General features: G+C 40.1%; 1 pseudogene; it reads left to right on the forward strand.

Moving 5' to 3' along the window:
- Nucleotides 1–332: 332 nt before the first annotated feature.
- On the forward strand, nt 333–16,590 carry LOC143658415 (large ribosomal subunit protein eL15 pseudogene; annotated as a pseudogene).
- Nucleotides 16,591–27,748: the final 11,158 nt, after the last annotated feature.

Here is a 27,748-nt window from a genome sequence, read left to right on the forward strand (position 1 = left end):
ATTGCTACGGGGAGAGGGCAGAATGGGGGGGGAGAGAGATGATATGTGGGCATGGTGTCTGACCCAACTTGTGTCACTTGGGCCATATGATTCAGCAGATCCAATGGTGATGTAAGTGTCCAAGGCAAGTAGAAATGCTGTCAGGAGCCTTTGGTAGGCCCTTATAGGAGAATCATAGGATTCCCTCAGGATTTTGAAGAAAAGTCCTGCCATCCACTGCAGATAGCTACTCTCCTTTTGAGAAACAGCATTTGGCCTGCTTCTGGGACTTTGTAGAGACCAAATGTTTAACCATGGGCCATCAAGTTACCATGAGACCTGACCAGCCCATCATGAGCTGGGTGTTGTCTGATCCCCCAAGCCATAAAGCTGGACATGCACAGCAGCGCTCCCTCACCAAACGGAAGTGGTGTATGCCAGATAAGGCTTGCACGGGTCCTGAAAGCACAAGTATGTGACATGAGGACGCAGCCCAAATAACTATGGCCCCACTTCTGTCACATTACCTTCTCTTTCCCAGCCCACAGCTGTAACCTCTTGGGGAGTTTCTTACAATCTTGACTGAGGAAGAGAAAACTCAGGCCTGGTTTATAGATAATCAGGTACCACCCATAAGTGGACAGTTGCAACAGCATAGCCCCTTTCTTGGACATTCATGAAGGACAGTGGTGAAGGAAAATCCTCCCAGTGGGCAGAACTTGAACAGTGCACCTGGTTGTTCATTATGCTTGGAAGGAGAAATAGCCAGAGGTGTGTTTGTGTGCTGATTCATGGACTGTGGCTAATGGCTTGGTTGGATGATCAGGAACTTGAAAGGAACATGATTTGAACACTGGTGACAAAGTTCTGGGAGAGAAATATGTGGATAGATCTTTCTAAGTGTGCAGAAAACAGAAGATATTTGTGTCCTATGAGAATACTCACCAGAAGGTGACTTGAGGAGAGAAGGATTCTGATAAACAGTGGGCTGGATGACCCATTCTGTGGATACCAGTTGTCCTCTTTCCTCAACCACTCCTGTCATTACCCAAAGGGCTCATGAACAAAGTGACCATGGTGGTAGGGATGGAGGTTATGCACAGGCTCAGCAGCATGGACTTCTAATCACCAAGGCCATCCTGGGCTGAGTGCCCAGTCTACCAGCAGCAGAGACCCACACTCAGTCCCTGATATGACACCATACCCTGAAGTGATCAGCCTAGGACCTGGTGGCAGGTTGATTACATTGGACTGCTTCGATCATGGAATGGGCAGTGTTTTGTTCTATCTAGAATAGACACATACTCCAGATATGGATTTGCCTTGTCTGTGTTAAGTGCTTCTGCCAAATTGATCATCACAGCTGGGGAAGAAGGTTGGAAGACCAGGGGCCAGAGTCATGCTCTGAGAAGTCATCAGCTGGAAACAGCTGTCCAAAAAGGGTGGAGGTCTTGTGCATAACCGTGGGTGATATCAAGAAATCTTTTATTGGGACATGCATAGTTTTTTCTCTGAATGGGGGAGAGGTATGTGCATCCGCTTGCGTTTAGTATGGGTAACACCATGTGAAGAGGCCAGATCTCAGCTCCTCACCTGGCCTTTGACCATTTGGGGCAGGTATTGAGCAGGCTCAAATGGAAAGAAATCCCATGGCTCCCTTTGTTGCCTTGGCTTCTTCACCTGTTAAGCGGCCCGATCCCTGCCTGTGCTCTGAGTTCAGTGGGGATTAAATGGAAGCAAGAGCAGGAGGTGTGTGCACAACGAGCCTTGTGAGGGGGATACCCACATGGGGCCAGGAGGCACCTCATCAGAGCGCGAGCTCACTAGGTGTTCTCTGAGTTAACAGCAAAGCAGTCGGCCCATGGCCGGTTGGTAGCCCTGTAACCTTTCTTTCGTGGAGCAACCTGAAGAATGGCATCTTCTAATGAACCTGAACTGGAGTCCCTGAGGCTGCTGTCAGCATGACTGTTCCCTGTGCAGCCCAGGCCAGGACCCCCACACTACTCGGAGGCTGCAAGAGGCCAGACGAGAGTGGTGGTAAATAATTTAGACCACGGTGAAAAGAACTACAATACATGAAAGCAGAACGTCACCACTAATGCTCACAGTTATCAATGCATTTTATAAGGCTTTAAAATAATTTTTACATGGTTTTTGTGTAGTGGTTGTTTAACATTATTTCATAAACATGTCCCCATATCATTAGGTACTCTTTATATAAAATATTGTAATGGCCATATTATGTTCCATCCAATACATATGCCATAATTCATGTGGCCAATCTCAAATGTTGGATATTAGGGTCTTTCCAATGTTTCACAACTTAAACCACAGTACAATCAACAGTTTGTCCACAATCTTTCATGGATAAAAGAAGATCAAACTCATTGCCTAGTAGATTTTTAGAAGCATTATTACTTGGGGATAATACTTAACTCTTTTTAAATGATTGCTCCAGGGTGGCAGGTGGATTACCAGAAAAGCCATACCCTTTGACATCCTTGCCTGACAGTGGACACACTCCTTCTCGCCATACCTAATCCACTTTCTGCATTTAACAGCGCTGGTGTGTTCTGGCTAATTGCATAAGGAGAAAATATTAAATGAGCATCACTCTTGAGAGAGGTACTGCTGACTCCTCTGGTGGTCGTCATGGAAGCCAGGGTGCTGCTGGCCTGAGGAGATGGAGAGAATGTTAGGGAACAAGGCAAGCCCTCTGCACCATTCTAGGCCTGCTTCTCATAATGCAGACCCAGCACGGGGAGGGAAGGACAGAAGGCCACCAGCCCATGTGGGGAATGTTTGCTATTGAGCGAGTGTCATTTTTGCTTAGCACCTTATAGGTTCCTAAGGTGCTAAAGAGAGAGATTTCTCAGGGGCATGAAATAAAGGCACAGGCAGAGCTGGAGAATAGGCGCTTTGGGTGCCTGGCGTGGGGTGAGGCACCCAGCCTCACACCTCTAGCTGGCTCTGAGCCTGGCTCTGGAACTAACCGTATGGTCTGGAGCCCACTGGTGAACCTCGCTGGACCTCAGGTTTTCCACTGGTCACGTGGGGGTGATGATATTTACTTCCCAGGGTTATGGTGCAGATTAAGGTTAGATATGGCAAAGCACCAGGACCCTTGTGACAGAGCTGTACCAAATGTGCTGAACATGTGCTTTCCCTCTGCCACCTCCAACACCAGCTGTTCCTCCTGCTCCCAGATGGCTTTAGTCAGCAGGTGGGTAGTAGGTAGTCGAGGCATCATCTCTTCCTGCCCATTGGTGGTGTTTGTAGGGCCCAAGGGGACCTCTCAGGAGCTCTGGATTCCCTGCCACCACCCACCCCACCCCCACCATCCCTTGGCCAGAGACCCGGAGAGACAACCCTTGTCTCATCCTTTGTGCTTGTGGCCCAAGAAACCACCCACACCCAAATGTCAGCTCTCCAGAGTTCCCACTTTGCTTTCCAGGTTGATCATTTTCAGCAAGTAGCCCTCATCTTAATATATTCAGCAGACATCTGAGCACTGTGCTAGCCCTGATGGGTGGTGAGCAAGGCAAATTAGCTAAAAGATGATTGATTATTTTTTATGCTCAGTTTTATCTTCAACCTTTCTAGCAATGTGCTATACCAGAGTAATAATTTATTCTTCCAGGTATTTGCCAGTATCGAGATTGCACATCTATTTACGGTTGCCTAGAAGCCTCATAATTACAGTACAGTCCAAGTACCCATTTTCTTTCCCTGACTACAAATAGGGATCAATCGAATTTTAAATGACTGCTTCGGGCTTGCTCCTGATCGTGACCTTTGTAAATGATTAGCACTCACCCCTGTTGCTGTCTGCCCAGAAAAGGCGAGCGGGCAGAGCTTTCTAACTGGCATTTAATCTGGAGATGCGCCAAAGATATTTGAAGTGAAACCGGCAATGAGCTGCCAGTAGAGAAAATGCTTGTGGACTTTCTTTCTACCCCACAGACACTTCCTGCGTGTTCAGCATGCCCCTCTTCTTTGTCTAACCCCTGGGGTTCTGTGGATGTCTTTGCTTTGAGCCTATAGACAGAGCTGCACTAAGCATCCTTCCAGGCTGGTTTCCAGGAAGGGAGGGGAAAGCTGCGTTCACAATATCCCAGGACATTTCAGACCTGCGTGTAAAACAAAGTTTTTTGTTTTTTGGCTTTTTTTTTTTTTTTGCTAGAAAGAAGTTTCTTAGCTTTGATTTTAATCACTGAATTTGATCTCAAATGCTAAGCTTTAGATTGTGAAGCCAGAGAAATCTGCAGGGTAAATATTTCTTAGGCTCTGATTTAACCGCCCAAGTCATCCTCGGAGTTGGGTTTTCTGATGCAGGGTAGAAGCTGCTGCAGAGTTTGAACCACTCCGAGACTCCTGGTGCCACTTAAGGGCAAGCGACTAAAGCTCTGTACAGGGCTCAGCCGGAGCTCAGGCCTCCATCAGTTCTGGGGTTTAGGGTTGGGAAGACTGTTTCACACCTTCACACACACATGTTGAAGGCCATGGGCAGACCACATGGAGGGCAAGAACAGCAGCATGTTGTGTGTGTGTGTGTGTGTGTGTGTGTGTGTGTGTGTGTGTAGTATAGTGTGCTAACCCTACCTTGATTTCATTGATTACTGGTTTTAGGAATGAATTTGTTATCTTCCTCTGTGGTCAGGGTGTTGGTTGTGCCATTAAAGCACACTTTTGTCAGCCTTATTCTATGCCAGAGGAGAATGTTTCCTCCCGGACATTGGGTCTTTGAATTTCCCATTGCTGACATTCTTTTGGGTTTCTTTTGGAATCTCTGTGCTCAGCCTGACTGCCCACTGTTTCTCTCTCTGCCCTCCCTTTCCTCTCCAGTAGAGCCAGTCTAACTGAGACTCAGCCTTCCTCGGTGCCTTTGTGTAAGCTATAGACACGCAATGCTCCAGAACATCCCATACTCACCCACCACCACCTCCTTTCCTGTCCTCCTCCATCCAGCCCTGCCTCATCTGTGCAGCCTTCACTGACCACTCCAGATAGCAGCAATACTTCTGCTCAGGTCCCAGACAGCAGTTCCCACCTGTTTCTACCCCCAGGCTACCCAAGCATATCTTTATAGACACCGTGGCTTCTCGTGTTCCCGGGAAGTCTTGTCTCCCCTGCCAACCCATGAGAATTCTCCTTAGCTCTTTGGTCCTGGAAATAGAGGAGGAGTACTGGAAAGGAGTTGAGATGTGCTGCCAAGCCAAGCCTTGTCCCAAGGTTGGCCTGTGAGGGTCTGTCTGTGGCATGGCTGCCAACAGAACTGTTATAAAAACATCAGTGTTGCCCAGAAATGGAAGCCATCTTCCAGAATTTAAGATAAAAATCACAAGTCAAGACTTCAGCAAACCACAGTTTTGGCATACTGCTAGAAGTCTTGGAAGGTCTCGTTGCTGAGCTTGTGTGTATGTTGACAGTCATAACATTAGCTTGGAAAAGGAATTTGAAGAATGACTTTCTCTCTTTGCCACCAATGAAGAAAGAAGAGCTGGCTCAGATAAGGTTGAGGGAAAGAACCAAACAGTATCAGCAGCCAGCAGTCTTTAAATAGCCACAAGCTGCCCTCACCTGAGTGCCTTTCTCCAGGTGGAGAAGGGAGCACCTGCCTGTGTGTACAGTGCACTATATGTCCAGAGACTAAACCTTTTATTTTATTTAACCTTTGAAATACAACAACAACAAAAAAAACAAATGCCATGTACTTCCTTTGTACTCTTCCCTTCTTTCTAGAACAATAAAGCCTACATCTTTACAGGCTGGCGCTGAAGTAGACAGGTCTTTCTAGTTATCATAATTGGGCTTTAATGTATAAATTCTAGCAAGCTCCAGCAATGTGAACACAGCATATTTCACAATATTTCTGTTATAGTAAATATAAGGATTATAATTTGAAGCAATTGATTTAATTCCCAAATACTGTGTAGGTCTGGAAGTGTGAGATGTGTTTTGTGTGCTGAGAAGATGGGTTCTAAAATGTGTACCCGGGCAAAGCAGCAGATTCGAGCCTGGAGCAAGTTTTCGTAGAACTGCACGGGGCCTGGAACCCCGTGACCTCATTAGCCATGAGTCCTGAGGACTGTGTGGGACAGTAAACCATCTCGGCTGTTGAAGATGCCTGTGCATCTTTGTTTGCAGAGTTACCTTTTGTTCATTCCCTGAAGAGTAGCGACTTTGCTGATTTCAGTTTAGTTTATTTTCCCACTATTTACATGTGTACATGTAAGTGTTTTCTAAGATGCTTACATTAGTGTCATGTTTTGCAGATGATGCATAACAGTAGGATTTAGGTGAGAATCTTTAGTGCAAAATCTATTGCTCCTGGTAACGAAGGAAGTGCACTGTAGTTGCAGTAAGTGATGATAATTGATCCCACCACAGGCAAATTGTATCTCTTGAATTTCACCTTTGTCTTGGCACATATAGTATTAGTAATGATTCTGATTAAAATAATGACCCGCATTTTAAAGTGCATAATTTGCACTTAAAAAGCAACTGTTTAACCTCCATGGTAAAGCCGCATTTGCATAGTTAAGAAATGCTGATCCCACTGACATCCAAATGACCAAGTGAAGAAACAAGTCTACTTTGGGCAAAGAGTGTTATCCCTTCTAGCATCCTCCAGGATATTCAGTCAGGAATCTGTGTCTGTAAACGATGACTGGTTGAATGGGGGTTTAGTGGGTCAAGCTTTCTAAAATTTTTTCTAAGTCCTTATGTAAACAAAGGAAAAGTCAGTGCTAAAGTGCCCCAAGATTCTGGAATAATTGACCTGTGTATTCAAGTAAACATAGTATAATTTCATTCCCAGACCAACTGGCACAGTTGGCAGGCAAAACCAGCAAAGAAGATGTTTATCATGAATTTAACTGAAAAAAAAAGAAAACATCCATATTTTTCAAAAAAGGTGTTCCATGGAACACTCATGTTGCAAAAATAAGTTAAAGGGAGCTATCAGATAAAAGCGTTCCATAATAGGGAGGTTTGAGAAGTACTGGGTCAATGCATTGTGCATTCTCAAGGCAGGAATGTGACACTAACTAGTCCTAGTCCCATTACCGCTCATCTTCCTTCCACCTGGTCTCCTCTTGTTCTCTTGTCCTCAATAACCCAGTCTCCACGCATGGACAGAGGGAACTTTTTTTTTAACAACTTTATCAAAACGTAATTCACATACCGGACAATTCACCTATTAAGGTGTACAATTCATGGCTTTTAGTGTACTCACAGAGTTGTGGAACGATCATCGCAATCAATTTTAGAACATTTTCGTTACCCCAAAAGAAAACCCTGATGCTTCAGCTGTCAGCCCCCCAATCCTACACCTATTCCAGTCTTAGATAACCACTAATTGATTTTCTGTTCTCTATAGATTTGCCTATTTGGGACATTTTCTGTAAAAGGAAATACAAAATATGTAGCCTTTTGCATCTGGCTTCTATCACTTATCCTAATGTTTTCAAGGTTCACCTGTATTATAGCATGCATCAATACTTCATTTCTTTTTAATACCAAATGATATTCCATTGTCTCATTGTCCCATATTTTTAAATTCATTTCTGTTATAATATATCCAAGGATTACAGTTTAAAACAACTGATTTAATTCACAAATACTATGTCAGCCTGGAAGCATGAGTTAATGGACATTTGGGTTATTTCCACTTTTTGACTATATGAATGACGATGCTGTGAACATTTGGTTACAAGTTTTTGTGTGGACATATGTATTCATTTCTCTTGGGTATATACCTAGGAGTGGATTTACTGGTTCATTTGTTAACTCTAGGTTTAACCATTTGAGGAGTTGCCAGACTTTTCCAAAGAGATTGCACCATTTTATATTCCCACCAGCAGTGTATGAGGGTGTTGGAAATCGAATCCTGTTCCCCACAAAAGGCACATTCAGGTCCCCACCCCTGGGTCTATGATCGTGAACCCATTTGTAAATAGGACCTGGGAAGATGTTATTAGTGAAGGCGTGCCCAAACTGAGTTAAGGTGGGCCTTACTCCAGTATGGTTGAAGTCCTTATAAGTGCAGAAAATTGACCATGGAAAGAGAAGCACAAGGAGCAGCCAGAAGCTGGAAGTCAACGGAACCCAGAAGAGTGATGGAAAAGTCAAGGAACCCCAAAGATTGCTAGCCAGCCAGGAGATGCAGGACCCAAAAGGAAGTAAGCCTTCTAGCCTCTGAAGCAATGGACCAATAACGTCCTCTTATTACAACAACCCATTTGTTTCAGAAGCTGGGAAACTAAGACAGAGGATTCTGATTTCTCCACATCCTTGCGAATACTGGTTATTGCCTATTGTTTTATTATAGCCATTTTAGTGGGTGTGAAATAGTATGTCATTGTGGTTTTGATTTGTATTTCCCCAAAGACTAATGATGTTAGGCATCTTTTCAGGTGTCTGCTGACCATTTGTATATCTTCTCTGGAGAAATATCTATTTGGATCCTTTGTCCATTTTTTTTTTAATGAGCCTGTGATGTTTTTCTTTTTTTTTTAAATGTTTTTATTGTGAAATATAACATATATACAAAAAAGCAGTACATTTCCAAATACGTTTTGGTTTTTTTGTTGGTTTTTTTTCCAAGTACATTTTAACAAGTAGTTATAGAACAGATTTTTAAGTTTGGTATAGGTTACAGTTCCACAATTTTTTTGTTTTATGTTCTAGCTACTCCAAGACACTGGAGAACAGCAGAAATATCTATATAATGATTCAGCAGTCATACTCATTTGTTAAATCCTATCTTCTCTGTTATACTCTTTATGCTCTTTAAATAACATATATACATAAAGGCAATAGATTTCAAAATACATCACAACAATTAGTTGTAGAACAGATTTCAGAGTCTGGTATGGGTTTAATTCCAGTTTTAGGTTTTTATTTCTAGCTGCTCTAAGTTACTGGGGGCCAAAAGAAATATCAGTGTGGTAGTTAGATTCAGTTGTCAACTTGGCCAGGTGAAGGCACCTAGTTCTGTTGCTGGGGACATGAGCCAATGGCACGTGAACCTCATCTTTTGCTGATTTGCATCTGCAGTCGGCTAGGAGGTGTGCCTGCTGCAATGAATGATGTTTGACTTAATTGGCTGGTGCTTAAATGAGAGAGCATAACTTAGCACAGCCCAAGCAGCTCTGCATACCTCATCTCAGCACTTGCAGCTCAGCCCAGGCCTTTGGAGATGCAGAAAGAAATCACCCCAGGGAAAGTTGTTGGAACCCAGAGACCTGGAGAGAAGGCCAGCAGAGACCATCCTGTGCCTTCCCACGTAAGAAAGAACCTCGGGTGAAAGTTAGCTGCCTTTCCTCTATAGAACTAACAAAATATATCCCCTTTTATTAAAAGCCAGTCCATCTCTAGTGTGTTGCATTCTGGCAGCTAGCAAACTAGAAAAATCAGTATAATGATTCAGAACTCCTACTCATTTGTTAAACCCACCCTTCTCTGTATAACTCCACCATCAACTTTGATCTTTCTCTCATTTTTCAGGGCTCTTTTTGCAATGCCCATTCTAACTTTTTCATGTTGGAGGGGGCTGTTGATAATATGGGATGGGGGATGGAACTAGTTGATGTTCTGGAAAGGTTGACCCCTCTGCATTTCAGGGCTTATCTGGTCCAGGACCCACCTGGAGTAGGTTTTGGAAAGTTCCCCGAATGCATGGAACCTTTATAGAATTTTATATAATGCCCTAGGTACTCTTTAGGAATGGCTGAAATGATTTTGGTTGGGGTTTGGCAACTTATGATAGGTAGCAGTGTCTAACTGAAGCATGTGTAAGTGACCTCCTATGTAGCCTCTTGACTCTATCTGAACTCTCTCAGCCACTGAAACCTTGTTTGTTATACTTCTTTTCCCCCTTTTATCAGGATGGAATTGTCAATCCCATGGTACCAGGGCCAGGCTCATTCCCGGGAGTCATCTCTTATTCCGCCAGGGAGACTTAAATCCCTGAATTTCATGTCTCACATGAGGGAAGGGCAATGGTTTCACTTGCAGAGTTGGGCTTAGAGAAAGAGAGGCCACATCCGAGCAGGGAAAGAAAAAAAGGTCCTCTGGAGGACTCTTCAGGCATAACTATAGGTAGGCTAAGCTTTTCTGCTACTTAAATAAGCTTCACAAAAGCAAGCCGCAAGATCAAGGGCTTGGTCCTGATAAATCCCAGAGTGATCTGAACAGTGAATAAAAAGTATTTGCAAAGTCTCCTTGGCAGAATGGAGAGAAAGGGGGAAAATTCAACTTTTCCAAGCGGAGAATTCCTGATATTCTCACAAGCAGTGGGGACAACCAAAGCAATAGGCTGAGCCCCCAATCTTCAGGTTTGTTCATATGAAACTTAACCCTGTAAAGGATAGGTGAAGTCTACTTAAAATTAGGCCTAAGAGTCACCCTCATAGAACCTCTTTTGTTGCTCAGATGTGGCCTCTCTCTCTCAGCCAACACAACAAGCAAACTCACAGCCCTCCCCCTCTCTACGTGGGACATGACTCTGAGGAGTGTGGGCTTTCCAGGCAATGTTGGACAGAAATCCTAGAATGAGCTGGGACTCAGCATCAAGGGATTGAGAAAACCTTCTCGACCAAAAGATGGAAGAGTGAAATGAGACAAAAGAAAGTGTCAATGGCTGAGAGATTCCAAACAGAGTCGAGAGATTATCTTGGAGGTTATTCTTACACATTATATAGATATCACCTTTTTAGTTAAGGTATAATGGAGAGACTGGAGGGAAGTGCCTGAAACTGTAGAGCTGTGTTCCAGTAGCTATGTTTCTTAAAGATGATTATATAATGATATAGCTTTCACAATGTGACTGTGTGATTGTGAAAACCTTGCGTCTGATGCTCCTTTTATCTACCTTATCGACAGATGAGTAAAACATATGGTTTTAAAATAAATTTCTTTTTTTACTTAAAAAAATTCAAATAAAAATTTAAAATAAGTTTCAAAATAAATAAATAATATGGGGAACAAATGTTAAAATAAATTTAGCAGATTAAAATGCTGGTGATCAGTGAGGGGGAGGAGAAGGGGGTATGGTATGTATGAATTTTTTTCTTTTTTCTTTTTATTGCTTTTTCTGGATTGATGCAAATGTTCTGAGAGGTGATTGTGGTGATGAATATACAACTATGTGATGATATTGTGAGTTATTGATTATGCACCAAGAATGGAATGATCATATGGTAAGAATGTTCGTGTCTGTATGTTGTCATGTTTTAAAAAAAAATTAAAAATTAAAAAAAAAATATCAAGGGCTTGGCCTATTGATTTGGGTTTCCTTAATGTTTGCTTTTGCCCATTTTTTAATTGGGTATTTGTATATATATTGTTGAGTTGTGAGAGTTCTTTGTATTTTCTGGATTCAAATCCTCCATCAGATACATGATTTGCAAATATTTTCTCCTAACCAGTGGATTGTCTTTTTATTTTCTTGATAGTGTACTTTAAAGTACAATTTTTAAAATTTTGGTGAAGTACAGTTTATTTTTCTTTAACTACATATTTAGGAAACCATTGCTTTGTCTGAGGTAAGGCAGATTTAGCCAATGTTTTCTTCTAAGTGTTTTATAATTTCAACATTTATATTTAAATCTTTGATCCATTTTGTGTTAATTTTTGTATATATAGTAAGGTAGGGAGTCTAATCATTCTTTTTTTTTTTTTCCCTTTTTTTGGGTGCATGGTCCTGGAATAGAACCTGGGTCTTCAGCATGAAAGACGAGCATTCTACCACTGAACCACTCATGCACCCTAACTTCATTCTTTTATACATGGATATCCACTTGTCTAGCACCATCTATTGAACATAATGTGCTTTCTTCCATGGACTTTTTGGCCTCTCTGTTGAAAATCAATTGATTGTAAATGTAAGGGTTTATTTCTGTCTCTCAATTCTATTATATACATCTTTGTTTATCTCATGCCAGTAACACACTGTCTTGATTACTGCAGCTCTGTAATAAGTTGTAGGAATCATCTGTTCAATTTTACTTTTTAAAGATTGTTTTGGTGATTCTGTATCCCTTGAAATTCCATATGAATTTTAGTGTCAGCTTGTTAATTTCCACAAAAACTCAGCTGGGATTTTGATAGGAATTCCATTGAATCTGTAGATCAATTAGGGAATTATTGGCATTGTAACGATATTAAGGCTTCCAATATATGTCTTTCCATTTGTTTAGGTGGAGGAATGTTTTAAGTAAATTGTATCATGTCACTCCCCAACTTAAAACCCCTAATGGTTTCCCCTTTGTGTTCAGAATAAATTTCAACCCTAATTGTGCACAAATTCTCCTTGATCTTGCCCTGCCTTTCTTCTCCACCACTGCTGTTCCTCTCTCTTCCTTCCCCTAAGACGTCAGCCATCCTGGTCTCTTTAAGCCCTCTCTTGCCTCAGGACCATAGCACTTGATGTTTCTCTGCATGGAACTTTGTTCCCTCTGATTTTCATGGCTGACTTCTCCTCGTTGTTCAGATCTCAGTTCAGAATTACACCAGAGAGGTGATTTTCTTGACTACCAAATCTAACCCCCACGTCCTGTTGCTTTAGTACATCACTAACACTTATTATTTTTTTTATAGCATTCATCATCCTGTGAAATAATCTTGTTTATTTACTGGTTGTTTTATTGTCTCTCACTGCCTGAATGTAAACCTCATGAGGATAGATTGGTGGACTGGTCTGTCTTGCACACGCAGGCCCCTTACATTTACAGCCATGCCTGGCTTGAAAGACACTCTACAAATAGTTGTTGAATAACTGAGAAAACAGTGAGCACATGTTTATTAGAAACCTGGTGAGTAACCAGGTATAGGCCACATATTTTCATGGATATGTGTTGTCCACTTGCCTTGACCACGGTCAGTATTTGGAAAGCTGATTAGAATCAGAAGACCCAGAGCTGGAAAGATAAAAAAACTTTGTGCCCCCATATCTGGGTTGGGTGTGCCTGAAGGGGATGCTTCTCCAGTAACCTGGTCGTGGTTCACAGATGCCCACAAGGAGCTCTGCTGTGCTTCTGTTTGTGATAGGCAGAGCCCTTTATTGGGTGACAGGGACTCATGCAGCTCTGTGCCACCTCCTCACTGTTCCTGTCTCTGCAATTTTGTTTCCCCTCCCTCTTCTGATTCCACGCCTTTAAATATAGCCTTTCATTTCATCTAAATGATCCCAGGAGGTTTAGGAATATAAGCATCCTTGAGGTAGTGCTCTCTCAGCAGAGAAGGCACATGGGCCCTGGTTTGGCTGATCTTGGTTGCTTCTCTTTGGCTGTGATCCGCCAGTTTTCCTGGGCTGCTGGAAAATACCTTCTGGTTTGAGGCCCCACCTTTGGCCATTCCAGTAGGTCAATGGAATTGGTGGACATAGCAACAGTAGCATCAGAACCCTATGTTTCCCCACTACAAAGGAGCTAAAATGATGGCAATGTTTGGACCCAGGCTGGGTCCTCAGAGGGGTCATCCTCCCATCTCATCCAGGGATGCCAGCATGTCTCCTGGGCCCTGCCGTGCACACCTCCCCAGAGATTCCCTAGAACCTTCTTCCCATCCCTGCCCTGCTCTTCTTCCTTTTCCAGTGCCTTTATCTTTTGGACTTCCACAGTCATTTTCCACTTATCAAGGCTAACCTACTCTTGCTCATTCTCCTTGGGTTTATTTCCCTGCTTCCCATGCCAAGCTTCTCATGGCTTTTTCGTCATGTATCTCTGTCTAGCCTCACTTAGCTGAGTCCCAGGTGAGGTATCCTGAGAAAGTATGTGCCAGCTGGGTCCCCAAGAGCAGCCCTAGTCTGAAATGAGTGCTCCAAGGTCTTGGTTTGGGGTATAAGGCCACTACCAAGAGCTCCAGTTCCACTGCTTTTGCAACTCAAACATGACACTCCCACAGAAAGCAACCCCTGCTGAAGTTGAGTTCACAATAATAAATTACAAAGCACCAGGAGGGAGAGTCAACAGATGCAACAAAAGAGTATTGGCATTCTAAAAACTGAAAATAGTAGAACAATCTGAAAAAGATTCTGACATATGTATGTTTAAAATATTTAGAGGTAATTGAGTATTGATCACTTTACTTTTCTGTATGTTTGAAATAGTTTATAAATTTTAAAAAAGAGAATCAAAAAAGGAGAGCAGCCAACAGTTTAAATGGAAATGTGACAGTAATTTTAATTTGAAATTAGTAGGTTTACACCTACTAACCCACACCTTTAGTTCTGCACTCCCTTCTTGGTAATCCATGCTATGGATGTTATTCATAAACAGAAGTTCCTGATTGCCATGGATTTCTGCTCTTCAGTTTTGTTTTGTTTTCCTCGCCTTTTCCAAGACTTCAGCAAAGCCAGTCAAACTGAAAAATAAATGAAGTATTTTTAGTTCTTTGAACGTTTTTTCATGAACTCTTCCTTTTGGTCCAAGGTCTGCTGGACTATTATGGGGATTTTTAATACTAAGGATGGATAAGGAAAGGGTTCTTGGCCATGATTATCCCTTATCAGCTAGAACCTTGGGCAACCCTAAGAAACAGAAAGCTATTGCTCTCATTTATTGGGTTTTCCACAAGAAACTCATTGCTTTCCAGGCATGCCAAATGCACTTCAGAATTAGCACACTTAAACGGAGTTCTTTGGTTCTTCTCCTTGATGACTCCTTGGAGTCCTCCCTGACTCTTCCTCCCGTTCACCATTCCTCCAATCACTCACCAGTCCTTTCACTTCTACCTCTTCAGTATACTCCAAATGGAAGGTATATTTCTCCCTGAAGTTGGGGGCTGATTTAGAAATCAAAATACCCAGACCCCGACCCAGGAGATCTTTGCTTCAGGCTCACGGTCTTTCCTTTTCCTTTTTTCTGGCCTCTATTGCCAATCTTGGCAGCTTCTCGGTCCCAGTTCCACCTGTGCACCCACCTATGTGTGGTGACACAGAGATGTAACTGGCACATAAAACCTCCTTGGAGACTGTCCTTTTCTTTAATGAAGATGCAAAGAAACAAAAATTCAGGAGAAAAAAATGAACTGCAAACAAGTAGTGATTCCAGATTATCTCTCACTCTGTTTTCCCCTAACTCCCCACAACCTGAGAAGAAGAATGAATCTGCTTTCTCTTCTCTGGGACCAGTGCTGTTCTCCTTCCTTACTGGGGTTGGTGGGAATGACTGAGGGGGGAAACAGAGAGGCCCTTCCTCCTGAACAGAAATATTTCTCTTCTTGCCTCTCTCCTGGATACGACCACTTCTTTTCATGACTGGAAAGGAATGAAGAAACATGAAGCCCCATAGTAGACACAAAAATATATATGAAAGATTCATACAGAAAGAAATGAGAAACCAAATAAACACAAAACCAAATAAATAGTAGTAGGTATTGACAGAAGAATTGAGGGACAAAAAAGGCATAAGATTTACAAAAACCAAAGAGCAAACTGGCAGAAGGAAGTCCTGCATTATCAGTAGTTATTTCAAATGACTTTAAATGACAGACTTGAAGGGAAAAAATAAGTGGTTCTACACCTACGGTGGGAAAGTTCAATACACCACTCTCCATAATAAATGCATCATTTAGACAGTAGAGAAAAAAAATAGACTTGAATGATACTCTAAATCAACCAGACCTAACAGACATATATAGTACATTCCACCCAACAGCAGCAGAATACACATTCTTCCCTAATGCACACGGCTCATTCTCCAGGACAAACCAGATGTTACATCACAAAACAGTATCAAAAATTCAAAAACATTGAAACCATGCAGTGTATCTTCTCTGACCACAATGGAATGAAGCTAGAAATCAATAAAAGGGGAAGAAGTGGAAAATTAAACAATGTACTGTTAAACAACTACTGGGTCAAAGAAGAAATTCCAAGAGAAATTAGGAAATATCTTCAGGCAAATGAAAATGAAAACACAACATGTTAAAAGTAATGGGATCTTTTCCGTCTGGCAGCAGCCATCAGGTAAGCCAAGACCAGTACTTATACGTACATACAGGAGATACAAAAGAAGAAACAATCCAATGTCATGCACTTTCTCCTGAGGGTCCACAGCTGGCAGTACAGCCAGCTCTCTGCGCTCCACAGGCTCCCCCATCCCACCCAGCTGGATGAAGTGTGCTGACTATGATACAAGGCCAAGCAAGTTTATGTCACCTACAGGATTCGAGTGCACTGTGGCAACCACAAACGCCCAGTTCCTAAGGGCACAACCTATGGCAAGCCTGTCCATCATGGTGTTAACCAGCTGAAGTTTGCTAGAAGCCTTCACCCTGTTGCTGAGGAGTGAGTTGGATGCCACTGTGGGGCACTGAGAATCCTGAATTCTTACTGAGTTGGTGAAGATTCCACATGCAAATTCTTTGAGTTTATCTTCATTGGTCCATTCCATAAAGCTATCAGAAGAAATCCTGACACCCAGTGGATTACCAAGCCAGTCTGCAAGCACGGGGAAATGCATGGGCTGTCTGCAGGCCACAAGAGCCATGGCCTTGGAAAGGGCCACAAGTTCCACCACATTGTTGGAATGACAGTGTGTTGGGGGTTCTTGCTGTGCAATTTGGAGAATGCGCAGTACTCTCCAGCTCTACTGTTACCGCTAATATAAGTAATGTTTGCAAAATTCATGCTTATTAAACAATTTAGGATAGTCATGTCTTCTTAAAAGCATTCTTTGCCAAACAGCAGTTATCTGCAGATTGTTTTATGAATATATATTGTCAAATTATGAAAGTTAAAGTGAAATAATGTTTGAAGACATAAAGTGATCTTGTTTCTAATAAAATAAATAATTTCATCTTTGCTTTATCTTATTAGTGAGTTGCATGTCACTGTTTTAAAATGCCATGCTGTATGATTTAGGTGTAAAATACTGAAAAAGAGCACTGACACTAGCTCTTTCTTTCTTTTGGTGCATAAAAACCTACAGCTTTATTGGGGGGGATTAGATGCTCTCCTAGTTTATTCTCAAGTAGCTATTTTTTGGAGTATGGTTAGAAGGAGAATCAGGAAAAGTTTTAAATTGGAATTGGCTTGGAAATCTGTAGGGTGGGAGGAGGATATCCTGACTCTTTTTCATCATATGCAATAATTAATTAAGATCTGGATTAGATCCCGCATTTTTAGATTGAATCCTAAATGAATGGTTTGTATTCCATTCATGTGGCTGCTGCTGCTTAGAGGGGAAAAAAAACTTTAAAAGAATGCCACCATTTCTAGAAAAATTGTAAAAATGAGTTATCTTACAAATGAAACAAACCTGGATTGGCAACCTAAATAAAATTGCCTATCATCCACTGCACCATTAAATTCATATTAAAGGTGATAATTTGGTTCAATTCCATACCTTTATTTATGGTATCTGAAGAATCCTGAATTTGATTAGTCAGCAGTAATTGGGATTGATGGAAACTGAGGATTAGAAGGTAAATGAGACAAGGGAATTTTAAACCTTAAGGTTTGTAAGCTAATAATACATGATAGGGTGGGGAGTCAGTGGCCATTAGAGTATTACTTTCAAATTTGTGAGGATAGGAAATTAAAACCTGCTTTAGTAAAAAAAAAAAATTTTGAGATGTAGCAAAGGCCATGCTGAGAGGGAAATTTATAGCTTTAAATGCTCAGATTTAAAAAGAAGAAAGATATCAAATCCTCACAATTGGAGGATCTGGACAAAAGAAGAGCAAACTAAACCCAAAGTAGGCAGAAGGAAGAAAATAACAAATTTTAAAGCAGAGATAAAGGAATTAAGAATTTTTTAAAAAATAGAGAAAATTAAAACCAAAAGTTAATTCTTTAAACAGATCAATGAAATCAACAAGCGTTTAGCTAAACTGACAAAGAATAAAAGACAGATGGCACAAATAATCAAAATCAGAATTGAAAGGAGTGACATTACTACCAACCCTACAGAAATGTTGTACACTGAACAACTGTACAACAATAAATTAGATAACCTAGATGAAATGGACAAATTCCTAGAAACTACTAACACTTATTTAGGAAGAAATGGAAGATCTCAACAAACCAATAACTAGTAAAAAGATTGAATCAGTAATAAAAATCTCCCAACAAAGAAAAGATCAGGACCATTTGGTGTCACAGAGGAATTTTACCAAATGTTCCAAAAAGAATTAATACCCATTCTGCTCAAATTCTTCCAAAAAAAAATGAAAGGAGGATATATTCCCTAACTCTTTCTTATGAGGCCAACATCACCTCAATACCAGAGCCAGAAAAAGACACCATAAAAAGATAAAATTATAGACCAATATCTGGTATAATTTGGTCACAAATCCTTAACAAAATACTGGAAAATACTAGCAGTATATTGAAATAATTATACACCACAATCAAGTGGGATCCCCAGGTATGCAAGGGTGGTTCAACATGAGAAAATCAATTAATATAATATATACCAAATTGATAGAATGATGGGAAAAAACACATACTAATCTCAGTTGATACAGAAAAGACACTTGACAAAATTCAGTGCTGCTTCTTGATCAAAACACCTAGAAAACTAGGAAGAGAAGGAAACTTCCTCAACATGTTAAAGAGAATATATGAAAAACTCACAGCTAACATCACCTCAATGGTAAAAGACTGAAAGCTTTCCCTTTAGTATCAGGAGCAAGACAAGGATGCTCATTCTTACCACTGTTATTCAACATTGTGCTTGAAGTTATAGGTAGAGCAATTTATTGAGAAAAAAATAAAGGGCATTCAGTTTGGAAAGGAAGACATAAAGCTTTCTCTCTTTGCAGGTATCATGATCCTATATACTAAAAATCTTGAAAAGTCCACAATAACACTACTAGAGCTAATAAATGAATTCCGCAAAATGGTGGGGTACAAGAGCAGTACCCAAATATCAGTAGTGTTTCCACACACTAGTAATGAGCAATCTGAAGAGGAAATCAAGAGAAAATTATATTTGCAACAGCATCTAAAAGAATCAGATATCTAGGAATAAATCTAACCGAGGATATAAAGGACTTTTACATGGAAAACTCTAAAATGTTGCTAAAAGAAATCAGAGAAGACTTAACTAAATAGAAGGACAATCTGTGTTTATTAATTGGAAAACTAAATATTGTTAAGATGTCAGTTCTACCCAAAGTGATTTAGAGATTTAATGCAATCTCAATAAAACTTCCAACAGCGTTCTTTGCAGAAAGGGAAGAGCCAATCACTGCATTTATATGGAAGGATTACATTGTTGATTGGAAGGTAAAATTATGCAACTGCTTTGGAAAACAGTCTGGCACTTCCTCAGAAAGTAAAGCATAAACATACTTGTTTGTACTTGTATGCTATTGATTTAGTAAGGAAACATATGTTTGTACTAACCTGTAGATATATGCATATCTATAAATATTTCCAATATGTATCCAAATCCACTTAAATTAAACGAAAAATTGATTTATACTGGAGTCTCCAACACTAGCCCATTACCACATGGATCATTCCGTGTATTCCATCATGCATCCTCACCTTGCTTATCTGTAATTTTCCACTCCAACAGTGAGAAACTGGCTTCCCACCATCTGCCATCCATTTATTTAATTGTTCATGTCCAATATTTGTATATAGTGGCTTCAGAACTGTTAAACTGTACCCCTTTGGAAAGTAACTTTATCAACTACAGCACATGCGTATGCATGGTTCCTTTTGCCTTTAGTCTTACAGTTTTCACTCATTTCAAAAGTTACTTAGGTCAGCTGCTCTTCCCTCCACTCCTTCAGTGAGGTTATTTCATACAACTGTATTTATACTACAATTAGATTATTTTCTAGTATTTTACATTGCATTCCAAAATCCTCCATCTCCTAAATGCTTCTTTTTTAAATTTTGCATACATTAGGTTCACTCTTTGTGTAAAGTTCTGTGAGTTTTGACAAATGCGTAGTGTCATGTATCTACCATTACAGTATCAGACAGAGTAGTTTCACTGCCCTAAAAAAATCCCCCATGCTTCACTTATTCAGCCCACTCTCTCCCCAAACCCTTGGTAACCACTTATGTGTTTACTGTTTTTATAGTTTTACCTTCTCCAAGTGCTGTATAAATAGAATTATACAATTAAACTGGCTTCTTTCATTTAGTGATGTGCATTCATGATTCACCCTTTTTTTTATATGGCTCGATAGCGCATTTATTTTTATCACTAAATAGTATTTCTTTCTATGAATCTACCACAGTTTACTTATATTGAAGGACATCTTGATAGCTTCCAGTTTAAGGCAATTATGAATAAAGTTATCATAAACATTCGCATGCAGATTTTTGTGTGAACATAAGTTTTCAGATCAATTTGGTAAATACCTAAAAGAGTGGTTGCTGGATCATAGGGTAAGACTATGTTTAGCTTTGTAAGAAACTATCAAACTGTCTTCCAAAGAGGCTGTACCATTTTCTGTTCCCATTAGCAGTGTGTGAGAATTCCTGTTGTTCCACATTCTCTCTAATAATTGGTCATTTCAGTTCTTTGGATTTTAGCCATTCTAGTAGGTATGTAATAGTAGCTCATTGTTTTAACTTGCATTTCCCTATGACAAATTATGTTGATCATCTTTTCACATGCTCCTTTACCACCTATATATATTTTAAAGATAATTTTAGATAATTCCAAAAATAATTTTTATTTTTAAATAGTTTTAAACCTACAGAAAGTTGCAAATACAGTACAAAGAAATTCTTTATGCCTGAACAGTATGAGAATGAGTTGCCAGCTTAGTGCTCTATCATTCCCAAATACTTGAGTGGGTATTTACAACAAAGACATTCTCAAAAAAAACTATAATATGAATAGCTAAGATTAGAAATTTAACATTAATATATGTGGTAGTTAGATTCAGTTGTCAACTTGGCCAGGTGAAGGCACCTAGCTTGTTGCTGCAGACATGATCCAATACGTGAACCTCATCTGTTGCTCATTACATCTGCAGTCAGCTAGGAGGCATGCCTGCTGCAATGAATGATGTTTGACTAAACTGGCTGGTGCTTAAATGAGAGAGCACAACATAGCACAGCCCAAGCAGCTCAGCATACCTCTTCTCAGCACTCACAGCTCAGCCCAGGCCTTTGGAGATGCAAAAAGGAATCACCCTGGGGAAAGTTGTTGGAACCCAGAGGCCTGGAGAGAAGGCCAGCAGAGATTACCCTGAGCCTTCCCACATAAGAAAGAACCTCAGTTGAAAGTTAGCTGCCTTTCCTCTGAAGAACTAATGAAATAAATCCCCTTTTATTAAAAGCCAATCCATCTCTGGTGTGTTGCATTCTAGCAGCTAGCAAATTAGAACAATACTACTACTATCTACTCTTCAGATGTTGTTCAGGTTTCACCATTTGTTTCAACAACATCCTTTATAGCACAAAGATCGAGTCTAGAGGAACCTGATGCATTTGTCATGTCTCTTTAGTCTCCTTCAGGCAGGAACAGTTTCTCTATCTGTCCTTGGCTTTCAACACCTTATACATTTGAAGATTGGAGGTCATTTATTTTTTAGAATGTCCCTCAGTTTGGCTTGGTTGGTGTCTTCTCTGCTTAGATTCAGGTTATGCAGTTTTGGCAGGAATATCACAGGGTGATACCATGTTGTTCTTTTTGCATCTTAGCACGCACCTGATTTCAATTTGTCCCATAACTGATGATGCTACCTTGATTAAGGAATATCTATATAATGTGCCAAGGCTCTCCACTACATAATTACTTTTTTCACACTTTTAATTAATAAGCATTTTGTGGGGGGGTGCTTTGAGGCTAAGTAAATAGCTTGTTCCCCATCAAAACTTCACCCATTAGTTTTAGCATCACACTGATGATTTGGATGAATTAGTTATTACTGTGATGGTTATCAAATGGTGGTTTAGTTTTTACTCCATCATTATACTATTGGCATTCTGTAGTGAGGAACAGAATTTTCTTCTCCCCATTTATTTATGGTAGTATGAACTTATGGATTTCTGTTTTATTCAGTGGATTATAATTGCCCCAGATTTGGTCATTGGGATCCACCATAAACTATGCTTTGTGCGCATTTGATGCATTTTCATGATTCTTTGAGCATACTGGACATGTGAGTGAAAGAACCTACAGATATTTCTAGCTCTTGGTTGTTAAATCATCCCTTGATTTTGCCTCTTCCCAGCTGAGGCCCCAGGCAGCGTGGGACAGAAGCAAGTCATCCTGGCCATGCCCTGACTGAATTCCTGACTCTCAAAATCCATGAGCATAATAAAATGGTTGCTGTTTTAAGATTTTTATTGGAAGCTGGAAGAAAGTAGCCCTTGTTACACGGTGGCAGCAAGTTTAGCAAAATTGTTGCTAGTAGTAATAAAACTAAAAATGTATCTAGTGAACCAATGAATCTGGCTAAGTTTTCCAAGCAGAATGTGGAAAGTATCATCTGATTTATTTTAGCTGTATATCAAAGGTATGGACAGACAGAAGTGAACTAAAGAGGGGAATACTCATTTTTCAAACAGAATTTAGAATTCAGGACTAGCTGGGTGCACAATAAAACTATTTCTCATTCAAAATTTCTTCCAGGAAAAGATTTTCACAGTAAGAAAGAGCCTCAGAGCAAAGAGCAAATCCAGGGCACTGATAGGAAAACATGTCAGTGTAGAGGTGAAGGCAAGAGTCTGGCTGTAAAACTCTTAATTGAGGCTTCAGAAAAATTTAAGTTGGTGCCTTGTAGAGTCTTTCAACCAGACAAAAGGCCTTTTAAGGTTATCCTAAGAGCATGACTAGCAGACCCTCTATTTTAAATGATAGGACTGCTAAGACTCTTAAGGTCATTGTCCCACAGCAACTCACAGGAAGCCCAAAGTAAAGAAGGGCTTATTTTGAAGAGATTTGTGAATATGGCTTTTGTTTGATTGAGTGGATTATAAATTGATACAGAAGAGATACACAAAGATTTTAAAGGAATTATATCAGCTGGGAACTCTCATATTTTTATGGTCTGGAAGAAAGTTTAGAAAGTTACTAACTGCCATTTCTTCTGGAACATGAAGGTTAACTCAGTGGGCAGAGCCAAGAGCCATGGAAAACAACTCCCAAGGAGTAAGATGGAACCCTAAGGAATGGCAACAAACACCCCAAAGAATTTTAGAATTTCCATTGTCCAATTATACACATGTGCCTCATTTTTTTTCTCCCATATTCCTAACCTACTATTGAAGTTTGAGGAAAAGGGCAGATAATTTTTTCCTTTAGTTCCCAGTTCTTCAGATCGAGAAGAAAAGTATCCGAAGAACGACATCTGAAGAGCCTCATTCACACCTGGAATTGATTGATATAAAGAAATCGTGGACTTTAAGCCTGAGTCTGATGGAAAATAGAATGAGGCTTTTGGGGAACTTGAGAAGAGGTGGACATTTTACATAGAATTGTTGTGACCCAAGGAACAGCTGTGACATCTTCAGAGATAGCCACAGCAATAACTCCCACCCAAGGGCTCTTCTACTAAGTCACCTGCCATTCCACCATCAAGAGGCGGAGTCTACTTCTCCTTTATGTTACTCTATGACTGCTTCAGTCAGCAGGAAGTGATACTGTATAACTTCCAAGGTTAGGTTATAAAGGGAATGCAACTTCTGCCTTGTTAGCTGGAACTCACACTTAGAGCCCTGCACTTCCATGTAAGAAGTTAAACCACCTTAAGGCTACCTGCTGGGAGGAAGGCCAAGCCACATGGAGCAACCACATGCTGGCTCTCTAGAGTCAACCCCCAGACATGTGAGTGAAGCTGCCTCCATGGCCATCAAGTCTTCCAAGCTGAGGCTCCAGGAATAGAGCAATGGCACATCAATCCTGCTGTGTCTGTCCAAATTCCTGACTCAGAAAAACTGTGAGCATAATAAAATGGCAGTTGTTTTAAATCACTACCTTTGGAGGAGAGTGTTACACGGCAGAAGATGAGTTGATATATGGATAAAGAAATGAATAGATGAGTAGGAGTATGAGAAAGCAAGTATAGTAAAATGTTAATTGTGGAACCTAGGTGGTAGACGTAAGGGTGTCTACCATCTTTTTTTTCACCTTTTTTGTATATTTGGGAATTTTCATAATACAATTTGGTGGGGAGGAAGGGAACAACTGTGAATAATAGAAAAAGCAATAGCTAGCATTTATTGTGTTTGGCAATGTATTGGGCCCTATGCAAGGACTTTCACATTCATTATCTCGTTTAATCTTCTCAACAACCCCATAAGTTAGTGCTATCATTTTCTCCATTTTACAGGTGAAGAAACTGAGGCACATTGAGGTTATAACATTTACCTGAGTAACAGCTAACATTGTTACAATAAATAGTACATCCAGGACTCCAGTTCAGGTATGTGTGAGTCTATAATTGATGCTCTTAATATACTCAGCTCTAGAGCACCTAGAATTCCTTTCCACACCCCATCCACTTCTTTGATAGAAAGAGAAAATTAAAATAGTTAGCAGATAATTCCAACACTGGATTTATATATTTAAAATGTATATTACAAACGAGCTATTTTATTTCAAAGAACATCACAATAGTTAGCTGTAGAATAGATTTCAGACTTTGGTATGGGTTACAAATCCACAATTTTAGATTTTTACTTCTAGCTGCTCTAGGATACTGGAGACTAAAAGAAATATTGATATAATGATTCAGCAGTCATACTCATTTGTTAAATCCTACCTTCTCTGTATAACTCTACCATCACCTTTGATCTTTCTCCCACTCTTTAGGGGTATTTGGGCTATGCCCATTCTCACTTTTTCATGTTGGAAGGGACTGTTGATAATATGGGATAAGGGGATGGAACTAGTTGATGTTCTGGAGAGGATGGCCCCTCTGCATTTCAGGACTTATCTGGTCCAGGGACCCATATGGAGGCTGTGGTTTTCTGGAAAGTTACTCTAGTATATGGAGCCTTTGTAGAATCTTGCTTAGTGCCATAAGTGTTCTTTAGGAAGGCAGGAATGGCTTTGGTTGGGGTTTGGCAAGCTATGATAGGTAGCAATGTCTAATTGAAGCTTGCATAACAGTGACCTCCAGAATAGCCTCCTGGTTCTATTTGAGCTCTCTCAGCCACTGATACCTTATTCGTTACACTTGTTTTCTCCCTCTTTGTCAGGATGCATTGGTGATCCCATGGTGCCAGGGCCAGGCTCTACCCTGGGAGTCATTTCCCATGCTGCCAGGAAGACTTTCACCCCTGGATGTCATGTCCCACACAGTGGGAGGGCAATGATTTTACTTGCAGAGTTGGGCTTAGAGAGAGTGAGGCCACATCTGAGCAACAAAAGAGGTCCCCCAGAAGTAACTCTAAGGCATAACTATAGGTAGGCTAACCTTCTCCACTGCATACATGAGCCTCACAAGAGCCTGCCTCAAGATCAAGGGCTTGGTCTATTGATTTGGGTGTCCTTATTTTTGACACATTATCAAGGGTTTCACCAGTGATAGAGTTTAATAGTTCCATATTTTTTCTCCCATCCCCCATGGGACTTTGCCAATACTTTTTTTTTTATTTTCTTCTTAATAGACTCTGGGATTTATCCAGGTATTACATTAGCTATACAGAATTAAAGACCTTCACATTTATTCTGGGCTATCTGTGTTTGGATTATTTTAATGATCTAGCCAGACAGGTTGAGTTAGATTATGTGCTACAGAAAATTTAGGTTCTAGACAAAATAAATCTTTCTTCCTTTGGTCTCAAAGAGTAGATGAAGTTGTAAAATACAATGTCTTCCTTACCCTTGTATTCTGAATTACCTTAATCCTGACCTGATTGGTTTCATTCTTATCTCTAAATACCAGATTATACATATGTAAAACAGCCTCTCAAAATCCAGAAATAACAATCATCTCTGGATTAAATGTGACTTCTAATCTAGGCCCCTGTTTTCTTACACATATTTTCTAAACGAGACTATATGATATTTGCTCTTTTGTTTTTGGCTTATTTTGCCTCACAAGTTCATCTACAACACTGAATGCCTCACAACTTCCATTTTGTAGCAGCACAGTATTCAATCATATATATACACCATTGTTCACCAATCTACTTCTCAGTTAGTGCATCCTTCAGCTACTTCCATTCATTGGGCATCATGAATAATGCCCAAAGTCAACAACCCATCAACACTCTCAATTTTAGATAATTTCATTGTTTCCAAGAGAGAGATAACCAATAAACACATCCTTACCAAATAGAAAATCCAAACCTCCCCTTAACTCTTTTCCCTCCCCCCATCATTTACCCCTGGTATTGTATGGTACTGTTGATGTTTTCCTATTAAACATAGCCCATAGCATGCAATAACAGTTTTTCCCCTATATCCTGAATTTAAACACTCTTTGCAAAGATTCATATTTTTGCAGTAGTTCATGAAAGAACTGATTTATATTTATAATGTTAATTGGTGGATATATCGGTCTATACAACCCTTTCAACCATGTTCACTTTCAATATATTACAATATTGTAATATTACTTATAGAGCCATTAGTAAACTGTCTTCACTTCTATCTATTTCCTTACATTGGAGTTCAACCTCATTAGCCAACGGTTCAACCATCTCTAGCTTTCTTGTATCTGTAGGTCCCCTATAGTCTGTATTATAACCCTCTGATTTTACCTTTAAAGTGGTCATAAAAGTGGGATCATACAGTATCTATCCCTTTATGTATGACTTATTTCACTCAGCATTATGTCCCCAAGCCTCATCCATTTTATGTACTTCAGGACGTCATTTCATCTTACTGCTGCATAATATTCCTTTGTATGTATATACCACGTTTTGTTAATCCATTCATCTGTTGGTGGGCACTAAGATTATTTCCTTCTTTAGGTGATTGTAAATAATGCTACTAAGAACATCGTAGTGTAATCCATTCATCTGTTGGTGGGCACTAAGATTATTTCCTTCTTTAGGTGATTGTAAATAATGCTCCTAAGAACATCGTAGTGTAATCCATTCATCTGTTGGTGGGCACTAAGATTATTTCCTTCTTTAGGTGATTGTAAATAATGCTACTAAGAACATCGGAGTGCAAATGTCTGTTTGTGTCACTGCTTTCAACCCTTCTGGGTATATACAGAATAGTGGAATTGCCGGGTCATGAGGCAACTTGATATTTAGCTTTCTGAGGAACCACCAGACTGTCTTCCATAACAGCTGTACCATTATATATTCCTACCAGAAATGCATAAGTGTCAATTTCTCCACATCCTCTCCAACATTTGTGGTTTCCTGTTTGTTTAATAGCAGCCATTCTTCTAGGTGTGAGGTGGTATCTCATTGTAGTCTTGATATACATTTCCCTTGTAGCTAATGAAAATGAGTATCCTTCATGTGTTTTTTAGCCATCTGTATTTACTCTTCAGAAAAATGCCTATTCACATCTTTAGCCCATTTTATAATTGGATCTCTTGGGTTTTTTGCTGTTGAGTTGTATGATTTTATGTATACAGGATATCAACCTATTTCTGATGTATGATTTCCTAATATCTTCTCCCGTTGAGTTGTCTGCCTCTTCACCTTTTGATGAAGTCTTCTGAGGCACAAAAGCATTAGATTTTGAGGAGTTGCCATTTATCTATTTTTTTTTCTACTGTTGCTTATGCTTTGGGTGTAAAGGTGAGGAAGCTACCTCCTATTACTAGATCTTGAAGATGTTTCCCTACATTTTCTTCTAGGAGCTTTTTTGGTACTGCTTCTTATATTTAGGTGTTTGATCCCATTTGAGTTACTTTTTGTATAGGG

Source organism: Tamandua tetradactyla, chromosome 16, assembly GCF_023851605.1.
Source record: "Tamandua tetradactyla isolate mTamTet1 chromosome 16, mTamTet1.pri, whole genome shotgun sequence".
Taxonomy (NCBI): domain Eukaryota; kingdom Metazoa; phylum Chordata; class Mammalia; order Pilosa; family Myrmecophagidae; genus Tamandua; species Tamandua tetradactyla.